At 36.0% G+C, this 18928-nt stretch overlaps 1 pseudogene; it reads right to left on the reverse strand.

Annotated features, from left to right (window-relative positions):
- Positions 1 to 388: 388 nt before the first annotated feature.
- On the reverse strand, positions 389 to 13974 carry LOC125280949 (UDP-glucuronosyltransferase 2B31-like; annotated as a pseudogene).
- Between the last annotated feature and the right edge of the window lie 4954 nt (positions 13975 to 18928).

An 18928-nucleotide genomic window follows, 5' to 3' on the forward strand; every position in this document is an offset into this window, starting at 1 on the left:
TTGCACACGATATTTGGCTCTTTATGCCATCTGCAATTTATTTTTCTATGGGATGTGAGAAAATCAATAAAAAGGTTATATAAGTTTGTTTTGATATCCTCCGTGTTCCACATATTAAAGCAGTTGGAAATATCTGACTTGACAAGGTAGGGCCAAAAATGGGAGATTATTGTAGGAAGAGGGAAATCTAACATTATAATTCAGAGGAATTAGACTAAATCCTGCTGGGCCCCACCTATCATTACTACTCTCCTTTTATTTTGTGTCTTGCTATCCAGTTATAAAGCATTGTTCAATAAAGTGAGAACAGGAATTCAGACATATCTAAGGCTTTGTGTGGAAAATATCTGTAGTCCTTTCAACCAAAGATTTTACTGGTTGCATAGCTTTAGGTAGGAAGCCAGTTAGAACCATTCAGAATTCCTGTAACAGGAAATTTACAGGAAAGAATATTTTGTATTTCAAGAGGGTTGTGAACTATAAACATAAAGGACTTGCCTAAACAATGTGCTAAGATTTTTGACCAAACTTTAACTTCTCTTCCATCTGTACTTGGGTCATGGCTTGTGTCCTTAAAGATAGCCCCACCTCCCATATTGAGTCTTTGCTCAAGAAAATGTGTTCCTGCCAAACAACAAAACATACATTGTCTAACTCACCTTGCCAGACCATTTTCAGTAGTTTTCCATTTATTCCTTTCTGTAATTTTCCATTTCCACATAGCCCCCTAGTCCCTTTTTTGTTCCTCTTTTTACTTCTCCACAGTTCTTTTTTGTTCCCTGTCTGCTCTCCCGTTAAAAACATCAGTCACCTTTGTCTTAGTTGGAGTTGAACTCAACTGGAATCTCTCTCCCCTACTACAGTAGTATGGATAATATCTGTCTTGCCAACCTTTAACAAGTGTTCAGCTGTTTTTCTTTGTCAGGGGCACATGTATTCTATGTATTCTATTTGATTTTACTTATACAGCAGATATTTCTGAAAATGCGTGGTAAAAACAATCAGGCTTCTTAAGTCAGACTAAAATTCTAGTGAGTCTCTTTTTTCAGTTATGAAATTATATATGTCAGTATTAAAGTAGAATTATTTGAGGATTTTTAAAATGAGAATTATAAATGGAATATACTACATCTTCACAGGTAGCACGTCCGCTTTGGTTTGATGAACAGAATTGAAGAATCTCAAGAAGAATAGTGAGGGAAGTAGTTGTCAAAAAATACATAGGGTTATTTCCCCCTTAGGGTAGAATGGATAAACTAACGCAATATATTTAACCAAGAGTAAAATATTTGGGTGAGACATAGGTCTTACAAAATGGAGGAGAATCTGCCACAACTTGATCCACAGTGTTTGAATTAAATGGAGTGATCTTATGCTTGCTAGCTTACTATGCCTACTATGTCTTAAAAGTCTATTCCCTTTTTTTCTTTTCTTAAACTTTCGACAACAAAACAAGCAACATTTTATGACCAGGAAGGTAACAGTTGCCACAGAGGCCAGTAGGAACCCAATCACATCCAAAAAGTGGTACTGGAACCAGGTGAGGTTGTAAGAAGCTGGACGTAGGTGCTTGGCTCCTTTGTGACGAATGACAAATTCAATCGAGAAGACTGCTCGATCCAGAGGTTTTATAAGCTGATCCTGATGAATGGTTGATAACCACATAGCATTCTCTTTATAGCTGAAAGAAAATCAAATAATTTACAGAACGAAGTAGAAAAGATAAATGAAATTTTTATGTGGATGGTAAAAATGAATGCCACATAACTCTGGAAAGAAAATTCTATTTTTCTTCAAGACAATTATAGAGATCTTTATGGGTTGGAATTTGTTGAATGTCTAGGACTTCAAGCGGTGAAGAAAAGAAGTTGGGAGATGACAAGTATTTCTAGTTCAGAATGTGGAATGAGTTAAGTCCAAAAGGTACAAAAAAAAAAAATTCCAAATACATGATTTTGACATGCAAATTTCGAATTATCCAGTAAGGAATTGTTAATAGATCTGGGAAGCAAGTTTCAAAATACTATCATAATCCAGAGAGAGGAGACAAGTCCATGTGAGGTTCAGGGACATGTCCAGGCAGAGCTGACCAAGTGGTGGTATTGACTTGATAGCAATGAAGTAGTGGTACAAGTGTGGAATGGATTGTGTTGGTTTGAATCTTGACTCTGACACTTTGTGTGCTTTTTTATCATTTCTGTTTCTCAGTTTTTCATTTTTGAATGGATAGGAATAGTACCTTTCTTCATGTGATTATTTTGAGGAATGATCTATTGATTTTTGGAGTTGTCCCTATCATTTGGAGACTCAGTTTGTGTTTGGTGTTGTTTTTCTCGTTAGTATTGTCATTTTAGAATCTGGAGAGTGCGCAACATTTCACTTGCAGGCATTGCCAGTTGCATTTGTTTCTACTGTTGAAGTGATTATGGACTAAAAGACAAGGATGAAGGATTAATAAGAGGGCTTTCAAACCTTAAATCACAAAGTGTTATAGCACTGTAACAATAACCATGCAGGTAGCTTCTGTCCCTGTCCTGTGAAAACCACAGTGAGAGCACCACGGGGTTTTTAAGAGGAGGGAAGTAATCCTGAAACATGTTTGTAAAACAATAGGGAACAACTATAATGAAGAAGTTACTTAATCTGTACAAAGAACTTAGTACAATGTGTACCAATATCATAAGCGTTCAGTACATATCAGCTAATAAATTTTTCCTCATTTTTAGGGCACAGTTTTACATTATTAAGAATTAAAAAATGTAGAAAGACATCTGTTTTAGAAAGATACGCTTTTACATAAAATTGCCAAATGGAAGATATCCTTAAAAAAACAAAATATGCTTCTCATGGTGCTTATTTAGGATTAATAATAGTTGGGCTAAATTAAAATTAAGTAACAATGCTTTTAAAATGCAGATGTCCCCTGTGATATTATAACCAAACATTCACAAAATTTTATTTCTAAAGTCATTATGAAACAAAAAGGGGAAATATATACTTAATTATGATATTAGTAATAATAGGAAGAATATAGCAAATTAATGTTTATCCTGAAATAATTTGGAAACCAAATATTTCTGGTCCAGAAAATTTGGCTTTTAAACAGGAATATTCCAATAGATCTCTTCCAAGTCAGTTACTTTTTGATTTTACAGTTCTATCAAATAAAATAAAAACAAGCATAACCAAAATTACTAAGAATATAACTGCATTTATAAGTAGTATTCACAAAGTTTTAATTGGATAAATTTGAAAGTTGTAGTTATTTATCATTTATCAGAGATGGGATAAAAATATTAGCTTAGAAAATTTTGGAAGTGTTTAATGGAAATTCAAGATAGCATGCTGGGTTACAGAAATTAAACCATTTTAGAAGAGTTTAAAACAACAGTTTTCATGCTGAAAGTCATAATTGTGCAGATTAGTACTGTTAAACATTCTTGGTTCCCTGCTTCAACTTCATTCTCAATGCTTCCTTTTAATCTTTCTGTTAACCGTTTTGGTGAGAATTTTTAATGATTATGTCAGAAATTTCTTTACTATCCTAAATCTCTTACAAACTTTTTCTCTAAAACCACCAAGAAAACCTTACTCTGACACTTACAATGGATTATTGATGGTGGTCTTCAAAGCACTGAGCAAATCTTACTCATAATTATTTTCATATCAGGGCTCATTGCTGCCTGCCTGGATTTCATATGAGCATATCTCTAGAAATAGTATTTAGTGAAAAAAAAATGTACTTGCAAAGGATCATTAATGACCGTCCTCTGTGCATTGAGCAGGTCTGAACTTGACATTGTGTTCAAGTTCAAGGTAACAGCTGCTCCCTTGGCCTTCATGTTTGCGGATGTTATCAGGTCGATTTGCAAACAAAGGAATGCCCACCATAGGGATGCCATTGGTTCCACCATGAGTTATAAAAGCTTTGTTTTTTGGATGACCTAGAATTGAGTGAATTTCACTAAAATAATTAATTATGTCTTTAAAATGAGAAATGAGCACTATAATGCACTGAATCTAGAGGCAGTGTTTTTTTTAGATAACGGATTATTATACATGTGAAACTGTATTTAAATTGCTTTCAGAACTCAGAGCAAGAAACATGTAAGTCTGCTAGAGAGGTAGATGAAGACTACATTAAAGAAGTGGTGTGTCACTTGAACTTCAAAAATGAATACAGGATTGGCGGGTGAACAAATAGAACATTTTGGATAAAAAGAAACAGTATGTGCAAAAAGAGGGGAGCATGTTAGAAACATTCTTTTAATGAAATAGTGAAGTCATTGAGTCTTAAGGGTTTCAGGGCAGCAGGAAGGGTGTTGGTGGTGGCACTGGAGCCAGAGGAAGGAAAAGCTACATTTAATCATAAAATGTATTATTAATGAAAAACATTGTAGATTTTTTTCCTATAGAAAATGGAGAATCACTGGCAATAGAAGAGCTGTTCTTTTTCAATAGCGTTTGAAGTACCCCTGCAAGTAGGAGAAAGAAAGGTATAAGGAGAGAATTCAAAGACAGCTACAGTTTAGGATGTTATTGAAAAATTCACCTGTGAGAACTAATTATACCTGAAATAAAGGTATTTTGATTCTGGCCATAAGGAATGTGACTGTGATAAAATGCCAACTTTTATATTTTTTCCTTGTTTTTCCTAGGTCTAGAAATAATACAAAGAACTTAAGTTTTATTTGTTAGTATTTTAATAATAAATGTTCAATAAATTCATTTTTTGTTGAACTATCGCTCTGCTCAGCTGTTATCAGCTGTTACTCATGTTTTCAGTAGTTGTTCTCCAGAGTCATACCAAGGAGGTCATTCTGGGGGATCCACTTATATAGCCGAGTATTGGGTCCTAAGGTTTTTGGTTTTTTGCCATCAAATCTCCATAGAACCTGTTAGGGTAAAGAAAACACCTATTCCGCGAGTTGAACTTCGAAGTTACAGCATATTAGAATTCTAGACGGATTTAAAGACATCTAGTTAAATGCCTTCCATATGACAGCTGAGGAAATGAGGACAGGAGGTGTTAGGTAATGAGAACCAATAAAATGCTGATGTAATAGAAATGCTCATATAACATCAACATATTTTTTATGTTCAGATATGGAATACAGTCACAGCATTTCACACATTGTGGCACAGACAAATCATAGTGGCATAGATTATCAATGACAAATTCAAATAAATTGTTAGGCAATCATGATTCTAGTGCAGGAAACAGTGGCAAATTAATCTACACATTTATTTTGCTATATATACTAGCTCTTGTTTTCTAAACTTAAATATTAACCTGTATTTCTTTTTGACTGTTACAGAAGGGAATTTACATATATCCTCTTGTTTCTCAAGTTTCTTATACTGGAGTTTTACATCTTTTGATGTACAGAAAGGCTCATCTGTGCAGTCAGGTGCTTGTAAAAATATTTGCGTTTTCTTATAATTTATTAATAATTCTGCTTAGGAGGTAAGTATAACTCTTTTAGATTACAAATTGTTAAGCACTACCTCCAAGAAAAATTTCAGTTGATAATTTTTGACATGAACGCAGAGTGTTAATAATATTGCTAGGTTTGGAAATTGTTTTGATTTAGAAAGAGCTTGTTGATTTATAAATAACAATGTGGCTGTTGAAAAAAATTCCAAAATCGGAATGCCAGAATTTATTCAGCTGACTTTTAACACTTCAAAAATGAGGCGCATAGCATTGCCTTTGATTGCCCAGCACTGGTTAATATAATTTATATATATGCCAGTACCAAAATCTGGTGCCGACTTTGAAATTCCCAAGCAATCCCCATAAACTGGATCATGATTAACTTTAGATTCTCAGCAAAAAATTAACATAGGTGATTAGGTAAAGATTCTGTCAGATAGGAAAAGGTGTTTTATAAGTAAAAACTTATGGAGGAGGCATCTGAGCCCAGGTCACGCCAGTCTTCCTTCTGCTTGACTCCTTTTTTTCCCTTCTCCCTCCTCAATCAGGAGCAATAATCTGATTGATTAGAAGCAGAGGCCATTTGAGGCCAGATTTTATAATGCACAGGGTTCACCTTAAGGACAGGACCCATCTCCACCCTTTATCTTTTATCTTCCTGTTTCAGACTTTGGATAGGGCCCATTCAGCCTGGGCAGACCAATTTTTCTTACTCTGAATCATTGTGGCTGGCTTGGATACAGATGTAGCTTGGTGAGCTCTGGCCATCCTTTCTCTGAATAGCATCCTGAAAAGCACACTGAATAGGCCTATCCAAAGTTTAGGGGAAATGAAAGAGGCCAGGATTACATGGGAAGTGCAAAAAACTGCATGATGCGTTCAGATTTTTATCAATATTGCTTAACATTGTGCTGGTACAGCTACTATTAAAGTTTAACTTTTTCCTGATAAAATCTGTAGTGTGTACAGTGTCCTCAGGAATCCTTCATTGAAAAGGAACAAATGACAAAGCAAAATTTGGTGATTTTTGTACCTGCCTGCAATACCATTATAATACCAAAATTTCATACTGCACCTCTCATATGTGTATATCAGTTTTAATGTCCAAGTTACTGTCAATATAAGATAACCTCTGTACTACTTCAGCATCTGCCATGTATATTTTGGTTTTTAAACTGATATCTGAGATAAATTATAGGTGTAATAGTTTACCTTTTTTGCAGGAAATGTTTGTAATCAAAACTTTTAGAGAGTTTGACTCATGAAGTAGTTGTTCACGAAAAGCTATTTTACCTACCTTTTGTGGAATCTGGGCGAGGGCTGATGCAATCACATTGGCTCTTTCTTCTGTCATGTTACTGACTATCGACCCCAAAGTGAAAACCACAATACCATTTTCTCCAGAGCTCTGAGCAAACTCTTACATTTCCTGTGAAGAAGGAATTTGCTCCATCACAAAAGAGGAACAGCAAAGCAAACATTGTTGAAAGGATTACTATAAACAAATAGAAAAAATCAAATATAATCAGGAATTAAAGTATTTTAATTTTAAAATACATATAAATTTTACCATCTTGATTGTACCTAACTGTACAGTTCAGTTAAGTATATTCATTTTGCTATCTCCAGAACTTTTTTATCTTATAAAACTGGAAGTTTATACTATTAAAAGAACTCTCTATTTCCGTTTTCCCCAGCCCTTGGCAATCATCATTCTGCTTTCTGTTTCTATGAATTTGACAAGTCTAGATACCTCATGTAAGTTGAATTGTATAGTATTTGTCATTTTGTGACTGACTCATTTCACTCACAACTTTGTCCATGGTTGTGGACATGTGACGTGTTGTGATGTGTTGAATTTCTTACCTTTTAAAGGCTAAGTAATATTCCATTGTCTGTATTTACTTCATCTTGTTTATTACTGTATCTGTCGATGGCCACTTGGGTTGCTTTGGCCTCTTGGCACTTGTTAATGGTGCTTCTGTGAATATCGGTCTGCAGATACCTCATCTGGATCCTGATTTCAGTTCTTTTGGATATATACCCAGAAGTGGGAGATCATGTGGTAATTGTTTTAATTTTTTGAGGAAACTCCTTATTGTTTTCAGTAATGGCTGTCTTTTTTAACAGACCTAATCCCTAAGGGCCTTGGGAAAGAGATGTGTGCATGAGGTCAATATCTTCTATTATGTATATTTGTGCAAATGAGTGTGTGTAGGTGAGACATGAAATAGAGCCTGTGCACAGTAGTGGGGGGGATACTTTTAGACAATAATAGACGATATACCCAGACACTCTGTCAATAACGTAATTAGTTACTACTGCAGATTCTTGGAAGCAGGCCACACAGCGGGATCTTAAGTTAGCTTTAATTCTTATGTTATAGTTCTACTGAATCATTTGTGTTTATTCCAGGCAGATTTTCTGGAGTGTTACTTTAGTCATTAGTATTTCATTTCTCTATAAGCACTAAGAAAAGGTTACTTATGATTAAGATAACTTTATATCTATCATTATTTCAGACGTATAATCCTTTATACTTTATGTTAAACTTTGTCAAAGTTTTCCAAACTCTCTCCCTAAATTACTAATTGCTGACATTGAAGAGTGTGGTATTGTAGTTTGGAATCTCTGTGAAATCATTCTACGAGTCTTCTTTATAACCCAGAAATACATTGTGAGGTTACCTTTTTTGAGTAACAGTTTTGTGGGTTTGTTTACATATGATACCCTTTGCCCTGAAATCATACTGTAAAATTGATGGCTCATTAGAATGTGCTTTGTGTAACTGGCAGTGAAAGGCAGGGCCCTGGTCATCACCACAGTGAGGGCCCCAGGGAGCACTTGCACCACAGTGGGAGAGCTGCAGCAGGGCTCTCACCAGCAGGGCTGTGGTCACCCTCCTGTATAGCTCAGTTCAGACTGTATAAAGGTCCTGGTGAAGATGTGTTTGCTGGGAATTGTTTCAGAGTCATTCTGTCTTGCCCCTGATCCATGCCAATTAAAAAAAATATATATTACTTTCTATGCTAGAATAACTCCACATTGTTCAGTGTACTACTCTCCTTCCAAAGGGGAAAAATGTAGAGGAGCTCTCCTGAATACCTGATCAAAACCATATGCTTATCCTTTTCTCTGTTCCCTCCCCTCCCCTCCCCTTCCTCTCTCCTCCCCTTCCCTCCCTCCCTCCCTCCCTCCCTCCCTCCCTCCCTTCCTTCCTTCCTTCCTTCCTTCCTTCCTTCCTTCCTTCCTTCCTTCCTTTTTTTAAAATTGATTATTCTTTTCTCTCTGGAACATAATCTAGTTTTCCAATGTAAAAACTATACCTTCTCTTCCTAATTGTTGTCATAAAACTAATTTTCAAAATCATTTTTACAGAGAAAGGAACCAGTTTTAACTTCAGTGGTCTTGTAGACTGTATTTTGTAGAGCATTCTTCAAAAGTGTAATTCCACCCTGATGGCATTAATTTTACTGATACTGAATTTTCCTATGACTCACATAGTGCATCCTGGTGTAGCGTGTGTGATTCCAGTGACCTGTAGCAACAGTTAACAGTGTTTTGTTTCATTGGCCTAAAGCTTCTTCATTCATGCTATAGAAGATGGTTCCCTATAGTATTATACTAATATATTCTCTACAGATTAATCACTGATATGGACTGGTTGTGCCCATTCCCTGACATCCTTATGAAAATAAGCTTATTTTAAGAAAATTTGTGGAAGTATAAAAAATTCAAAAAAGGAAATAAGATTTACTCATGCTATCTGGGGATATGCCTGGTTTAAAATTTGTATGCTTTCTTTTTTTTAATTGACATATATATGATATATAACATTGTGCAACTTAAGGTGCACAACGTGTTGACTTAAGACATTTATATATTGTAATATGATTTCCATCATAATTATAGCATCTCTGTTATGTCACATAACTATTAACTTTTTGTGGTTAGGATAATTAAGATCTAGTCTCTTAGCAAGTTTGAGGATTATAATACATTATTTTCGTATTCACTATACTGTACATCAGCTCTCTAAGATTTATTACTGCTGGTTGCAAGTTTGTACCCTTAAACAATATCTCTCCTATTTCCCCACTTGCCAGGGTGGTTAGCCCCTGATAACCACCATAACCATTCTCTGTTTTTATGAATTTGGCTTATTTAGATTCCACATATAAGTGATATCATATAGTATTTATTTTTCTCTTTTTGAAAAGATAAACAAAATTGACAAGCCTTTAGATAGACTAAGAAAAGAAAGACTCAATCAGAAATGAGAGAGGAGACATTATAATTGATAGTACAGAAATGCATAGGATCATAAAAGACTACTATGAATAATTATATGCCAGTAAGTTAGATAACCTAGAAGAAATGGATAAATTCCTAGAAAAACACAACCTACCAAGACTGAATAATGAAGAAGTAGACATTTGAACAGACCGATAATGAGTGAAGCGATTGAATCAGTAGTCAGAAACCTCCCAACACAGAAATTCCCCAGGAGCAGACAGCTTCACTGGTGAATTCTACCAAACATATAAAGAAAAATTAATGCCAGTCCTTCTCAGATTCTTCCAAAAACTTGAAGAGGAGGGAGCACTTCCAAAATCATTCTCTGAGGCCAGCATTACCTTGATACTAAAGCCAAATAAGGACACCACACAAAAGAAAATTATAAATCAATATCCCTGATGAATATAGATACAAAAATTCTCAACAAAATATTAGCAAACTGAATTCAAGACCATATTAAAAGGATTATATACCATAACCAGGTGGGATTTATCCCTGTGATGTAAGAATGGTTCAACATGGAAATCGGTCACAGTAATACATCACATCACTAGAATGCAAGACAAAAATAACATGATCCTCTCAATAGAGGCAAAAAAGGATTCAACAGAATACAACATCTTTTCATTATAAAAACCCACAACATATTGTGTATAGAAGGAACACACCTCAACATAATAAAGATTATATATGGCAAACCCATAACTAACATATTAAGTAGTGAAAAACTGAAAGCTTTTCCTCTAAGATCAGGAAGAAGATAAGTATGCCACTCTTGACACTCTTATTCAGTATAGTACTGGAAGTCCTAACTAGAGCAACTAGGCAAGATAAGAAATAAAAGTCATCCAATTAGAAAAGAATAAGTAAAATTGTGGTTATTTGCAGATGATATGATTTTGTATATAAAAAATTCCTAAGACTCATCCAAAGAGACTGTTGGAACTAATCAGCTAATTAAGTAAAGTTGCAGATATAAAATTGACATACAGAAATCAGTTGCACTTTTATACACCAATAATGAAACATCTGAGAAATAAATACTATCCTATTCTCAAAGCATCAAAAACAATAAAATATCTAAGTATAAATTCAACTGAAGGGAAAAAAATATATTTAACCAAAGATGTGAAAGTTCTGTACAACAAAAACTATGACTTTGTGGGGAAAAAATAGAAGACACAAATGGAAAGACATCCCATGTTAATGGATGCAAAGAATTAATATTGCTAAAATGTCTACACTACCGAAAGCCATCCATAAGATTCAATGCAATCCCTACCAAAATGTCAATGACAGGGGCACCTGGGGGGCTCAATTGGTTAAGGGTCTGACTCTTGATCTTGGCTCGGGTCATGATCTCAGGATTGTGAGATGGAGCCCTGTGTCGGGCTCTGTGCTGAGCTTGGAGGCTGCTTAAGACTCTTTCTTTCCCTTTCCCTCTGCCTCTTAACCCCACTCATGCTCTCTCTCGCTCTAAAAATAAATAATAAATCAATGACATTCTTCACAGAAATAGAACAAACAATCCTAAAACTGGTGTGAAACCACAAAATACTGCAAATAGGCAACACAACCCTCAGAAAGAAGAACAAAGTCAAAGTCATCACACTCCCTGATTTCAAACTGCATTACAAAGCTATAGTAACTAAAACAGTACGGGACCTGCATAAAAAGACACATAGACCAGTAGAACAGAATATAAGAGTCCAGGGGCACCTGGGTGGCTCGGTTGAGTGGCCAGCTCTTGATTTTGATTCAAGTCATGATCTCAGGGTCTTGAGATCAAGCCCTGTGTCAGGCTCTATGCTCAGCGAGGAGTCTGCTGGAGGATTCTTTCCCTCTGGCCACTCCCGCAAGTCACGTGTGTGTGTGTGTGTGTGTGTGTTTTCTCTCTCTCACTCTCAAAAAAAAAAAAATACAAGAGTCCAGAATCAAACTTTGCATATATGGTCAACTAATATTCAACAAGGGAGCCAACAATACTCAATGGGGAAAGGATGATCTCTTCAGTGAATAGTGTTAGGAAAACTGCATATACATGCAGAAAAAATGAAATTAGACCCCTATTTTACACTACTCACAAAAATTAACCCAAATATATCGGAGACTTAAACATAAGATCTGATACCATAACACTCCTGAAAGGAAACATAGGGAAGAAGCTCTTTGACATTGGTCTTGACAGTGATTTTTTTGGACATGAGACCAAAACCACAAACAACAAAAGCAAAACCAACAAGTGGGATTACATCAAATTTAATAGCTTTCACACCGCAAAAGAGACAAGAAAATGAAAAAGCAACCTACAGAATAGGAGACAACTTTTGCAAACCATCTGTTGGATAAAGGGGTTAATATAAAAAATATATAAGGAACTCCTACAACTTAATTACAAAAAACAATCTGATTAAAAAATGGATAGAGGAACTACATAGACATTTTTCTAAAGAAGACATCCAAATGGCCAAAAGGTACATGAAAAGATGCTCAACATCACTAATCATTAGGGAAATGCCAATCAAAACCACAATGAGATAACACCTCATGCCTGTTAGAATGGCAGTTATTAGGAAGTGGTAGGTGTTGGCCAGGATGTGGAGAAAAGGGTATCCTTGTACACTGTAGGTGAGAGTGTAAATTGGTTCAGCCCCTAATGATAAACAATATGGAGATTCCTCAAAAACTAAAAATAGATCTACCATATAATCCAGCAATTCCACTTCTGGGTGTATACTCAAAAGAGAAAAACAGGATATTGACAAGATACATGCACTCCCATGTTTGTTGAAATATTATTTACAACCACCAGTGGAAACAACCTAAGTGTCATTTGTGACCATATGGATGGATCTTGAGGACATTATGCTAAAATTTGTATGTTTTCATTCTAATCTTTATTCATATAAATCTACATTGTGACATTTGTTTTGAAAATTTTAATCCTAATTGTTTTCTTTTTTCATCCTACAAGAAAATTGTGATTTTGTATTTATCATTTTGCCTCTGTTTTCAACTAAATCTCATATTATAGCTCATTAAGTGTAATTAAGCATTCTTTGATTAAACCTATTATAATGGTGTGATATACACGAATATAAGTTATTTAATCATTACTTAATTTTGGATATCTAGATTACTTCCAGTGTTTACTTTCATGAAAAATTGCCTCAGGTAAGTTTTGTACATCTCGATTATTTTTCTCTGTATAGTTTTATGAGTATATTATGAAGCCAAAGCCTATAAAGCATTTTTAAGACTCTTGATGCATTTTGCCAAATATCTTAATTCTTTAAAAAGGGCACAAAAATTTTCTGAGAACTTAATGGAAAAGTAAGTATTTTGGAGAAACCATTTCTTTATATAATTCTTAGCAATCACTGACATGGGTTCAAATCTTGTTTTTACAACTTAAGAACAACAGCTACTATTAGTAATTATAATACTGCTGTTTATGCTTCTCCTTGTCCTCTTTTTCCCTTCCTATTGACAGTTACTTTTTTGAAATTGAATGAGGAAATCTTTCAAGAGTAAGGTTAGATAACATAGAACTTTGCTAATCTTATCTCAGTCTTTGAACCTTGTGAAAGTTAGATAGCCTAAACAATTCGCAGTCAAAAAGTACATTGTGTTTTACCCTCAATTAAGATACCAGTTTTATGTTGCCATCACTAAAGAGGTAAACAAAAAGGATCTCTTAAGGGATCATAAAATCGTCCACTAAAGGTCACTTGCTTCTTATTTATGTCCTAACGGTATATAAATTTAGGGGTGCCTGGGTGACTCAGTTAAGTGTCTGCCTTCAGCTGAGGTGATGATCTCGGGGTCCTGGGATTGCTCGAGCCCTGTGTTGGGTTCCCTGCTCAGCAGGGAGTCTGCTTCTCCCTCTCCCTTTGCCTCTCCCCTCCTTGCCCATGCTCTCTCTCTCAAATAAATAAAATCTTTAACAAAACAAAACAAAACAAAAAACAAAAAAGAGCATGGCCATGTAGAAAAGTGTAGGAAGCATTTTACCTGCATCACCCCATCCTCCAGTCTGGAGTGGCACAGCACCAGGAGGGAATCCTTCAGGGTGGGGGAAAGGACTGCAGAGAACTCCAGTAAGCCTCACAATCATCAGTTGTTTGCAGCTTTTGCAGCTGAGGACTTACACAGTCTTCACCAACACTGCTTCCAGCTGACAGAGCTGTCAGGGCTAGAGATGTCATGGTGATGAGACCTGGTCCTTGGGGCCCCATTATTACTGTGCTCCACGGTGGGATGGGGATGCCACAGTGCCTTGCCATCTATGGGACCAGAGCTGCTGCTGCTGTGTGTGCTGCTCCCAAGTCCCAAATTGATACCTGCCATACCTGCAGTCATGATGCTACTGCTTTGCACCCTACACTGTATTCTAAGTTGTGGCTGTGGCCAACAGTTACCTAGGCTGAGCTGCTGCTGCTGCTCTGCACCCTGTTCCTGGATCCTAAGTTGTGGTTTTAACCTTTCATTGCTGGGGCCACAGTGCTGACACTCTGAGCTTCACCCCTGGATCCTAACTCAGGTCTTTGACCTGCCATTACCAGGGCCATCCTGCTGATTCTCTGCACCTCACCCCCTGGGTCCTGACATGTGGCTTTAATGGGCTATCACTGGGTATGTGCTGCTGCTGCTGCTGCTGCTGCTGCTGCTCTAGGACTTCTGGCACCAGAGTTGGAACTTTGATCCACTATCCTCAAGCTGTGCTGCTATAGTATCCACTGCTGAACCCTTGTTCCATGACCATACCCCTGCCCCCCTCCTTGGGCCCAAGTCACTGAGGCAAACCTCAGACATATACTCCATTTCCATAGGAGATCGGCACATGCTTGCATCTCAGACCAGCACCACTGTGACAGCAAATGCACCTGCATGCCACAACCAAAGCAATGTAGTATTTCTGCATGAGCCTGAAACCAGGACCTCAGCCCTGCTAACCATTCTGAATGCCAGCGCACTAGACCTGGTGCCAAGAGGGATTTCCTTGGTTAGAACTGCCGTGCGCCCAAAAGGGGACCAGTAGGACCCAAGCAGACTTCACCTTCAGTGACCCAAAACCCCTAGCTGCCACTGCCACCTGCAGGACCTCTGTAGCCTTAGCTACAGAAGACCCTTGCAGTCCTTGCAGATTTGACCTATGCTAATGGAACTGCACAGAGACTATGCCACTGTGTACTCCCAGGAGCAAAGATACTACACTCTACACATCCAGGGGCCTTGAGGCAAACTTCAGGTGAAAGTCTTTCCCCCCAAAAGTCCAACAATGCTGAGAAAGTGACTGCAACCTCTAGTGCACAAATATCAACACAAGCCTTCAGAAACATGAAAAAGGAGGGACACATGACACCCCCAAAGAAACACAGTTTTTTGGTAACTAATCCCAAAGAAATGGAGATCTGAAAGTTATTAGAAAAAAATATGAAATAATTATTTTAATGAAGCTCAGTGAGATTTAAGAGAACATAGAGAAACAGTTCAATGAAATCAGGAAAACAATGCATGAACAAAATGAGAAGTTGAACAATGAAATAGAAATCATAAAAAGAACTAAACAAATTCTGGAACTGAAGGATACAGTGGATGAAATGCAAAGCAATAGAAAGCTTCACCATCAGGCTCATTCAAGCAGGAGCAATAATCTGTTAATTTGAAGACAGATGTCTTGATACCTGATCAGAGTACAAAAAAGGAAATAAGAATGAAAAGTAGTGAAGAATGCTTATGTGAATTTTGGGGCACCAAGAAGGAAGCAATATTCACATTATGAGAATCCCAGAAGAGAGAGAGAAATGGACAGAAAACTTAAAGAAATAATGGTTGAAATTTTCTGAAATCTGGGGAAATATATGGCCATTCAAGTACATGAAGTTCAAATATCCTCAGATAGATTTAACACAAAGAGATCTTCATTGAGAAGAATTAAAATCAAGCTCTCAAAAATTAAAGATCATTTTGTAAAGCAGCAAGAGAAAAAGGACTCCTCACACACAAAGGAACCCCAGTAAGACCATCAGCAGACCAGAAGAGAGTGAATGATGTAGTCAGAGTGTTCAAAGAAAAAAAAAAAGACTGCCCACCAAGAATACTTTACCCAGGGACCACTGGGTGTCTCAGTTAAGCCTCTGCCTTGGGCTCAGGTCATGATCTCAGTTTCTGGCTCCCTGCTCAGTGGGAAGTCTACTCCTTCCTCTCCCTCTGCCCCTCCCCCCAACTTGTGCTATTTCTGTATCTCTCTCTCTCAAATAAATAAAATCTTTTTTAAAAAACCCAACATATCTGCCTCAAACTAAATCTCCCCTACACAGCAAAGGAAGCAATCGAGAAAATGAAAAGGCAGTCTACAGAATGGAAAAAAATATTTGCATATCTTATACTGGATAAGGGATTAATATCCAAAATATATAAAGAACTCATACAACTCAATAGCAAAAGAAGCAAATAATCTAATTAAAAATGGGCAAAGGACCTGAATAGACATTTTTCCAAAGAAGACATACGAATTGCCAACAGGTACATGAAAATGTGGTTAACATCACAAACCATCAGGGAAATGCAAATCAAAACCAAAACGAGGTATCACCTCACACCTGTATTATCAAAAAGACGAGATTTAAGAAGGCAGGATGTGGAGAAAGGGAATTCATTTTGGTGGGAATGTAAATTGTAACATCCATTGGTACAATAGTGTCACAGTTCCTCAAAAAAATTAAATGTTGAGATGCCATATGATTCAGCAGCCCCACTTGGGGGTATGTATCCAAATGAAATGAAATCACCATTTCAAAGAGGTATCTGAACCTCCAGGTTTATTGCAACATTATTTACAGTAGCCAAGATATGGAAACAACCTAAATGTCCTTTGACAAATGAATAGTTAAAAATGTAGTACATATACAAAGGAATGTTATTCAGCTATAAAAAAGAAGAAAATTCTGCCATTTGCCACAAGTCACAACGTGAATATATTTGGAGGGCATTTATGTTAAAGGAAATAAGCCAGGGAAAGAGAGAGATAGTGTTTGGTATCACTTAGGTGTGGAATCTTAAAAAAAAAAAAAAGGAAAGAAAGAAAAAAAGATTTTATAGAAAGAATAGAATAGTACTTGTCAAGGGCTGAGGGCAAGAGCAGATGGACAAATGTAGGTCAAAGCGTGAAGGAAGAATAAGCTGAGAATATAATATACAGTGTGGTGACTATAGTTAGTACTACAGTGTTGTGTAGTTGAAAGTTGCTCAGAGTAGATCTTAAGCATTTTCACACACACACACACACACACACACACACACACACACACACCCCTTTATGTGATGGATGTGTTAATTATCTTGATCTTGGTAATTATTCCACTATATATATCTCAACTCATCATGCTGTATGCTCCATATATATACAATTGTATTTGTCAATTATTTCTGAATAAAGTTGGGAAAAAAGAATTAGAAATAATTATACACCTGAATCACCATTTCTTGGATATCAGTATTCAGAGATTTTTGTTGTGTTTTTTTAAAAACTGACTTACCATACAACTGGCCAACTTAAAATATACCATTCAGCAGTTCATGGTATATTTGCAGAATTGTGCAACCATGAAAATAATATCATTTTCATCATCCCCCCCAAAAGCCTATTGCCTTTAGCCATTACCCCTCGACTTCAGCATTTCCCCAGCCATAGGCAACAACAAATCTCCTTTCTATCTCTATAGTTTTGCCTATTCTAGGCACTTCATGTAAATGAAATTGTACAATATATGGTGTTTGTGACCTCCTTCTTTAAATTAGCAAAATGTTTTGAAGGTTTATCTCTGTTGTACCATGAATCAGGACTTCATTCCTTTTTATTGCCAAATAATATTACATAGGATAGATATACTACATTTTGTTTATTAGTCAATAAACATTTCTGTTTCCTTTTTCTAATTTTTGGCCATTAGTAATGTTTATTAACATTAATGTACAAGTTTTGTGTGGACACGTTATCCTTTTTCATGGGTATATACCAGGAAGTGGAATTGTTGGTTCATATGGTAGCTCTGTGTTAACGTTTGAGGAATTTGCAAACTGCGTTCCAATGGCTGTACCATTTTTAATTCCCAGCAGCAATATATAAGGATTTTAATTTCCCCATATTCTTGTGAACACTAGTTATTATTTGTCTCTTTGTTTACAGCTATGCTACTGGGCATGAGGTTGTACCTTATTGTGGTTTTGACTTGTATTTCCCTGATGCCTAATGATGTCGAACATTTCTTTTTCATGTGCTTATTAGCTGTTTGTATATCTTCCGTGTAGAAATTTCTTTTAGATACTTTGCTCATTTTTTTTAAATAAGCAAATAATTTATTCAAAAAGAAAACACACAAAAAATGTCAAAACAGGTGGCAAAACTTTCAGTTCTTATAAACTGGTGAAATTTCAACTATAACTTCAGGTCAATTTAATTTGTTAATCCATCTAAACTGAGAAGATCATATTGACTTTTTTTATGATTTACTAATGGATAAGCAGTATCACTTTTTAATAATTTTTTATTATGTACTTTGCTCATTTTTGATTGGATTATCTGTCTTATTATTGAGTTGTGGGAGTTCTTTTTGTGTTTTCAGACAAGCTTGTTATCAGATATGATTTGCAAATATATTCTCCAATTCTGTGGGGGTTTTTGGTTTTTTTGTTTTTCTACTTTCTCGATGGTATCTTTTGAAGCACAAAGTTTTAATTTTGATGAAGTCCAACTAATATAAATTTAATTTGGTTGCTTGTGCTTTTAGTGTTATACCTAAGAAACCATTGCTAAAACCAAGGTTACAAACATTGCTGCCGTGTTTTCTATGATGAGCTTTTAAAATTATTATTCCAAGTTTTACATTAGATTTTTGGTCCATTTTGAGTTAAATTTTTTATGGTTTAAGGTAGGGGGGTTCAACTTCATTCTTTTACATGTGGATAATTAAAAAAGAATTTATTCTGGATTATAAAATCTATATGTCTATATAGATTGATGTATATGTCTATCCCTGTGCCTGTAACACACTCTCTTGAGTGCTGTCGATTCGTAGCTGGCTTTGAAATCAGGAAGTGACTTAGATCTTTAATTTCCTTTCACAATATTTTAGAGTTTTCAATGGTATGAGTTTTGGATTCTTTTGTTAAATTTATTTGTATTTTATT

This window comes from Ursus arctos, unplaced genomic scaffold (genome assembly GCF_023065955.2).
Source record: "Ursus arctos isolate Adak ecotype North America unplaced genomic scaffold, UrsArc2.0 scaffold_9, whole genome shotgun sequence".
Classification (NCBI taxonomy): Eukaryota; Metazoa; Chordata; class Mammalia; order Carnivora; family Ursidae; genus Ursus; species Ursus arctos.